This window comes from Suricata suricatta, chromosome 7 (genome assembly GCF_006229205.1).
Source record: "Suricata suricatta isolate VVHF042 chromosome 7, meerkat_22Aug2017_6uvM2_HiC, whole genome shotgun sequence".
NCBI classification, from domain to species: domain Eukaryota; kingdom Metazoa; phylum Chordata; class Mammalia; order Carnivora; family Herpestidae; genus Suricata; species Suricata suricatta.
Window position 1 is genome coordinate 137,281,358 of NC_043706.1, and position 8,131 is coordinate 137,289,488.

General features: G+C 38.0%; 1 protein-coding gene across 1 annotated transcript in view; it reads left to right on the plus strand.

Moving 5' to 3' along the window:
• Window positions 1-8,131, plus strand: part of FNDC1 (fibronectin type III domain containing 1) — a 79,871-nt gene that overhangs the window by 43,918 nt on the left and 27,822 nt on the right. The window lies entirely within an intron of this gene.

Below are 8,131 nucleotides of genomic sequence, written 5' to 3' on the forward strand. Positions count from 1 at the left end.
GTGATCACAACCCAAGTCAAAAATTTAGCTAAAACATGGAGCATTATGAGTACAGACTAGTGTTTCCCCCAGTGGGTATTACTGGATATTAGTAGATTCATACGTGCTATATATATATATATATATATATATATATATATATATATATATATTTTTTTTTTTTTTTAAAGAAAGTTCTGTGATTAGCTATGTGATTTAAACTAGGTTAATTTCTTACGGTTGGATTGTTCAGATCATTGAAGAGCCTCATTGTGAGTTTCCACGAAAAGTGTGTCCTGAGTACTTTCTTGATCAGTGCTCCCTTTGGAAAGAAAATACTAATCCTTGAGTCGCTGGGCTCTGGTGGCAGCGGGGTAGAACTGCTGTCCACTGACTACAACTGTGCCCTTTCCTCTGCTGTGGGACACCCGGTCAGGGCTGTCCTCTGCCCCTGCCCCGTCTGCCTGTTGAGAGGGGCCTGGTCCCCCTGAAAAATGGAAGTGAGGACTCTTCTGTCTGGTCACGGTGGAGCTGCAAAGTCATCATCTTTTCTGCTCAGTCCCCGCTCAGGCTGCTTTGGAAGAGGTCATCCTGCATTTGTGTCAAGTTTGGAAGAAGCAAATTCATCTTCATTCCCTTAGGTTGAAATAAATCGCAACGCAGGCTATAAAACTTCTGTCTTTTTAAGCTGATGCAGAGTGAAGGCGCTTCATTGCAGGAATCATTTTGCACGCCCGGTCTTTTGCACAGCCTTGTTGACCATGATAAGCCCAATCAAAATGAACTTGAATGCTGTATTCAAAATGGGAATTCTGTTTTGAAGTCGGTCTTCCCACAGAAAAGCTCCAAATTCACAGGAACGTTGGACACATCTAAAAATTCACACCAAAGAACAAGAAAACAGGCTGAGGAAGAGGGCTGTTGGGAAGATTTGCACACATCATTTCACCCAGTGACCACGAATTGGAATTTATCTTTGGATTTCTGGTATGAAAATATTATGTACTTCCCTTGACCTTTTACTTCCGCATACCTTGATGCATTCATTTTTTAAATTTTTTCCTTAAAAATTTTTTACCATTTATTTATTTTTGAGAGACACAGACAGAGTGTGAGTGGGGCAGGGGCAGAGAGAGAGGGAGACACAGAATCCAAAGCAGGCTGTAGGCTCTGAGCTGTCAGCACAGAGCCCAACGCGGGGCTCAAACTCACAAACCATGAGATCATGACCTGAGCCAAAGTCAGATGCTTAACCAACTGAGCCACCCAGGAGCCTCAGATGTATTTATTTTTTTAATTGAGGTATAATTGGAACAGATATTTACTTAATAATTGTTTGCAAACAGAAGAGTGACTATTTTCGATTTGAATTACTACTATTATTATGAATATTTGCATTTTCTTCTGTCTACTTTTATAGCGGGCTTATAGCATAGTCATTTCGTTTACTTTGGATTTTTGGACTTTTATTTGGCATGAAAGTCAATGTTTTTCTTGGTATTTTTGCTCCTTTCCCTCCTTCTCCTCCTTCTCCTTCTTTTGCAAATAACCATTTTATGTGTATGTTTTTTACTTCACTTACATCATTCTTCTGCTTCCCTAGCCCAGGCCAAATTAGTATCCTCATGTTAATTATAATTTGCCTTTAGGCAGCATTTTCAAAATAAGTACAAATCAATACAAGGTCTTGGGAAAAAATAAATTTAGGGAAAGCAACATATGATCATTATATAATGTTAAAATGTACTATAATTCTTATTTTTAAATTTTTCCTGTGGGTTGATCTTCCTTTTTTATTTATACTGCTCCACTAACAACTTTATTTTCTTCCTCATATTAATTCTAATCATAGTTATTTTCATGTAAAAATATTAAATTATAGCTTTCATGAGATATAACTCACATACCCTAAAGTTTACCCTTCTAAACAGTACAGTTTAGTGGTTTTTGGTATATTCACAGGGTTGTGCAACTATTGCCACTATCAAATTCTAGGACATTTCCATCACCTCAAAAGAAATTCCATACCCATTAGCCATCACCCCTCATTCCCCTCTCCTTCTCACCCCTAGGAAACCACGAATCCACTTTCTGTCTCTACGGGTTTGTCTGTTCTGGACATTTCATATGAATGGAATCCAGTGTGTGGCCTTTGTGTCTGGCTTCTTTCACTTGGCATGATCTGTATTCAAGTTTCATCCATGTTGCAGAATATATCTGTACTTTATTCCTTTCACTGCTGATCAGTATTCCATTGTGCGGACAAGCCACATTTTATCCATTTATTGGTTGATGGACATTTGGATTATTTTTACCTTTGGGCTATTATGAATAAGGCCGGTGTGAACATTGTGTACAATTATTTTAAACCTGTGTTCAGTTCTCTGGGGTATGGGTAAGAGAGCTGCTGTGTCCAATGGGAACTCTGTGTTTATCCTTCTGAGGAACTGCCAAGCTGTTTTCCAAAGTGGCTGCGTCATTTTGCATTCCCAGCAGCAGGGTGTGAGGCTTCTGGCTTCTCTACACCTTCACCAACACTTGTTATTGTCTATACATTTTGATTCTCACCATCCTAATAGTCATGAAGTGGTATTCCTCATGGTTTTGATTTACAGTTCTCTAATAACTAATGATATTGACATGGTGTGTGTGTGTTTTCTTTTAAATACTTTCCAATGATAGGTTCTGAGAGTGAAGCCAGCATGATTAACTTTTGTGTCTAGATCAGCCCTGACTTAGAAAGGAGTATATTCATTTGATAGATGTTTCATCTTTATCATTGTGGCAGTGATGTCATTTTGAGAAAGCCCATGCGGTAAACTAAAAAGGGAGGAGTAGCGCTTGTTTTGTTATTCTGGTTTCATTCATAATTTTATAAAATAAAATAAAATTAGCAGATGATCATGAATCAGTTGCATGTGGGTCAGGTTTCCTGGGAGATAACAGAAAAGTAGGCGACATGCCGTGGCCTCTGAAGAGCTTACAGTTTAACAGAAATGATAGCAGAAAGGGGCGCCCGGGCGGCTCAGTCAGTTAAGCATCTGACTTTGGCTCAGGTCATGGTCTCACAGTTCGTTGGTTCAAGCCTCCCATTGGGTTCTGTGCTGACAGCTCAGAGCCTGGAGCCTGCTTCAGATTCTGTGTCTCCCTCTCTTTCTGCCCCTCCCTTGTTTGCACTCTGTCTCTCTCTGTCTCAAAAATAAATAAATATTTTTTAAAATTACAAAAAAAGAAATGACAGCAGATGAAACAATTCATTCTCTTGTCAGAAAACCAAGTCGTGGGGCGCCTGGGTGGCTCAGGTGGTTAAGCAGCCAACTTCAGCTCAGGTCATGATCTCATAGTTTGTGAGTTCAAGCCCCGCATTGGCCTCTGTGCTGACAGCTCAGAGCCTGGACCCCGCTTTGGATTCTGTGTCTCCCTCTTTCTACCCCCTTCCCCCCAAATAAATAAACATTAAAACAACAAGAAAACCAAATTGTTCATCTATAAAATTAACCAGGACAGGGTAAAGATTGTTTGACAATAACCCAGAGAGCTCTCCAGGCCTGACGCCTTGGTGTCTCCTCTGACTTGTTTTGCCCTTTGATCTCTATTGCTAGTTCTCACTGCCCACTCATTCTTCCTCCATCATGCTTCCTTTTCCTTTAAAGTTTTTATTTTAAACATTTTTTATGTTTTTTATTCATTTTTGAGAGACAGAGACAGTGTGAGTAGGGGAGGGTCAGAGAGAGAGGGAGATACAGATTCTGAAGCAGGCTCCAGGCTCTGAGCTGTCAGCACAGAGCCCGATGTGGGGCTCGAACCCACGAACTGTGAGATCATGACCTGAGCTGAAGCTGGACACTTAACCAACGGAGCCACCCAGGCGCCCCTAAAGTTTTTATTTTAATCACCTGGTGCTCAAAACAAGTGCACCCCTTAATCTCCATCTCCTATTTCTCCCTTCCCCCCTGCCCACCTCCCCTCTGGTTGCCATCATTTTGTTCTCCATAGATAAAGAGTCTGTTTCTCGGTTCATCTCTCTCTTTCTCTGTCTCTCTCCCCCTACCCCAATTTGCTTATTTGTTTTGTTTCTTAAATTTCACATATGAGTGAAATCATGTGGTATTTGTTGTTCTCTGACATATTTCACTTAGCATTATGTTCTCCAGTTCCATCCATGTCATTACAAATGGCAAGACTGCATTATTTTGTATGGCTGAATAACATTCCATTGTATATATCTATACCACATCTTTATCCATTCATCAGTCAATGAATAACTAGGCTGCTTCTATATATTGCCTATTGTAAATAATGCTGCTGTAAACATCGGGGGTGCATGTATCCCTTTGAATTAGTGTTTTGTTCTTTGGGTAAATACCCAGTTGTGTACTTGCAGGATTGTAGGCTAGTTCTCTTTTTAACTTTTTGAGGAACCGCAATCCTGATCCACAGCAGCTACACTAATTTGCATTTCCACCAACAGTGTATGAAGATTCCTTTTTCTCCACGTCCTCACTAACACCTGTTGTTTCTTTGTTTTGGATTTTAGCCATTCTGACAGCTGTGAAATGATATCTCATTGTAGTTTCAATTTGTATTTCCCTGATCATCAGTGATGATGAGCATCTTTTCATGTGTCTGTTGGCCATCTGTATGTCTTCTTTGGAGAAATGTCTGTTCATGTCCTCTTCTGTTTTTAATTGGATTAATTGTTTCTGTGTGTGTCAAATTATGTATGTTCTTTATATATTTTGGATGATAACCCTTTATAGGATATATCATTTGCAAATATCTTCTACTCAGTAGGTTATGTTGTACTTTCGTTGATTTTTCCTTTGCTGTGCAGAAGTTTTTTATTCTGATGTAGTCCCAATAATTTATTTTTGCTTTTGTTTCCTTTGACTCAGGAGACTTCTCTAGAAAAAGTTGTTATAGCCAATGTCAGAAAAAGTACTGCGTGTGCTTTTTTCTAGAATATTTATGCTTTCAGTTCTCACACTTAGGTCCTTCACCCATAATGAATTTAGTTTTATGTATGGTGTAAGAAAGTGGTCCAGATTCATTCTTTTGCATATTGCTCTTCAGTTTCTCCAATCCATTTGTTGAAGAGACTGTCTTTTTCCCATTGGACATTTCTTGCTTTGTCAAAGATCAATTGACCATATAATTGTGGGTTTCTTTCTGGATTTTCTATTCTGCTCTACTGACGTACGTGTCTGTTTTTGTGCCAGTACCATACTGTCTTGATTACAACGCTGTGAAGTCCAGAATTGTGATGCCTCAAGTTTTTCTTTTTCAAGACTGCTTTGGCTATTCAGGATATTTTGTCATCCATACAAATTTTAGAATTGTTAGTCTAATTGTGTGAAAAAAATCTGTTTGTATTTTGATAGGGATTACATTAAATCTGTAGATTGCTTTGGATGGTGTAGACATTTTAACAATACTTGTTTTTTCAATCCATGAGCATGGGTGGAATGTCTTTTGATTTTTTGGGTCATCTTCAATTTCTTTAATTGATGTTTATACAGAGTACAAATGTTTCACCTCTTTGGTTAGGTTTATTCCTATGTATTTATATTTTTGTTGCAATTGTAAATGGGATTGATTCCTTAATTTTTCTTTCTGCTGCTTCATTATTGGTGTGTAGAAATGTAATAGACTTTCATATGTTGATTTTGTACCCTATGATTTCACTGAGCTCACTTATCAGTTCTATCAATTTTTGGACAGAGGCTTTTGGGTTTTATATATAGCCTTTCATGTCATCTGCAAATGGTGAAAGTTTTACTTCTTCTTTACCAATTTGGATTCCATTTATTTCTTTTTCTTGTCTGATTGCAATGGCTAGGACTTCCAGTACTATCTTGAAGAAAAGTGAGAGATGCCTGGGTGGCTCAGTCAGTTAAGTGTCTAGCACTTGATTTCAGTTCAGGTCATGATCTCACAGGTTGTGAGATTGAACCCCGGGTTGAGCCCTGAACTGACAGTGCAGAGCCTGCTTGGGATTCTCTCTCTCCCTCTCTCTCTGCCCTATTCCATCTGGGCAATCTGTCTCAAAATAAATAGATAAAAATTTAAAATGAAATGAAATGAAATGAAGTGGTGAGAGTGGACATCCTTGTCTTTTTTCTTGATCTTAGGGAGAAAGCTCTCATTTTTCTCCATTAAGGATGATATTAGCTGTGGGTTTTTCATATATGGCCTTTATCATGTTGAAGTATGTTTCCTCTAAACTGACTTTGTTGAGGGTTTTTATCATGAATGCATGTTGTGCTTTGTCAATAGATGGTTTTTCTGAATCTATTGAAATGATCATATGGTTTTTATCCTTTCTCTTGTTGATGTGATGTATCATGTTGATCAATATGCAAATATTGAACCAACCTTGCATTCCAGGAATAAATCCCACTTAATCATGGTGCTGATTTTTTAAATGTATTATTGGATTTGGTTTGCCAATATTCTGATGAGGATTTTTGCATTTATGTTCACCAGAGATATTGGCCTGCAGTTCTCTTTTTTTTCACTTTTTAAAAATAGTTCATTGTCAAATTGGTTTCCATATAACACACCCAGTGCTTCTCCCCACAAGTGCCCCCCACCATGGCCATCACCCCCTCCCTCCCCCTCCCCCTTCAGTCCATGGTTCGTTTTCAGTATTCAGTAGTCTCCCTTGATCTGTGTCCCTCACTCTCCCCCGCTCTCTTTCCCCCTTCCTCTCCCCATGGTCCCCTGCCAGATCTCTCCTGTTAGACCTATGAATGCAAACATATAGTATCTATCCTTCTCTGCCTGACTTATTTCACTTAGCATGACACCCTCAAGGTCCATTGACTTTGCTACAAATGGCCAGATTTCATTTTTCCTCCTTGCCGTATAGTACTCCATTGTATATATAAACCACATCTTCTTGATCCATTCATCAGTTGATGGACATTTAGGCTCTTTCCATGATTTGGCTATGGTAGAAAGTGCCGCTATGAACATTAGGGTACATGTCCTCCTATGCATCTGCACTTCTGTATCCCCTGGGTAAATCCCTAGCTGTGCTATTGCTGGACAGTTCTCTTTTTCTGTGGTATCTTTATCTCTTTTTGGTATCAGGGAAATGCTGGCCTCATAGCATGAATTTGGAAGGTTTTTTTTTTCCTCTTCTTTTTTTTTTGGAATAGTTTGACAAAAATAAGTATTAACTCTTCTGTAAATATTTGGTAGAATTCTCTTGTGAAGTCATCTGGTCCTGGACTTTTGTTTGTTGGGAGTTTTTTGATAACTGACTTAATGTCCAGGTAATTTATCTGTTCAATTTTTCTATTTTTTTCAGTTTTGGGAAGTTATATGTTTCCAGGAATTTATCCATTTGTTCTAGGTTTTCCAATTTGTTGGCATATAATGTTTCATAATATTCTCTTATAATCCTTTTTTATGTCTCTGTGGTTATATTTCTGTATTTCTGTGGCATCGATTGTTATTTTTCCTCTTTCATTTCTGATTTTCTTTCAGTCCTCTCTCTTTTTCTTTTTTTTATTAGTCTGACTAAAAGTTTATCAATTGTGTTGATCTTTTCAAAGAACCAGTCTCTGTTTTGATTGATCTGTTCTATTGGTTTTTTACTTTCTATTTCATTATTTCTGTCTAATCTTTATTATTTCCTTCTTTCTACTAGTTTTGGGTTTTGTTTGTTCTTAATTTTTTGGCTCCTTTAGGTGTAAAGTTAAGTTGTTTGAGATTTTTCTCCCTGCCTTTTGTTATAGGCCTATATTGCTATAAACTTCCCTCAGAACAGCTTTTGCTGCATCCCAAAGGTTTTGAACCACTGTGGGGTGCATGTGTGCACGTGTGTGTGTGTTCATTTCTTTCCATGTACTTTTTAAATTTCTTTTTTTTATTTCCTGGTTAACTGACTTGTTGTTTAGTACCATGTTATGTAACCTCCATATATTTGTGGTTTGTGGTCTTTCCAGATTTTTTTTTTTTATTTGTGGTTGACTTCTAGGTTCACAGTGTGTGGTCAGAAAAAATGCATAGTGTGACTTCAATTTTCTTGAATTTGTTGAGACTTGTTTTGTGACCTAATATGTCATCTATTCTGGAGACTATTCCATGTGCACTTAAAAATATGTATTCTGCTATTTTAGGATGGGATGTTCTGAATATACCT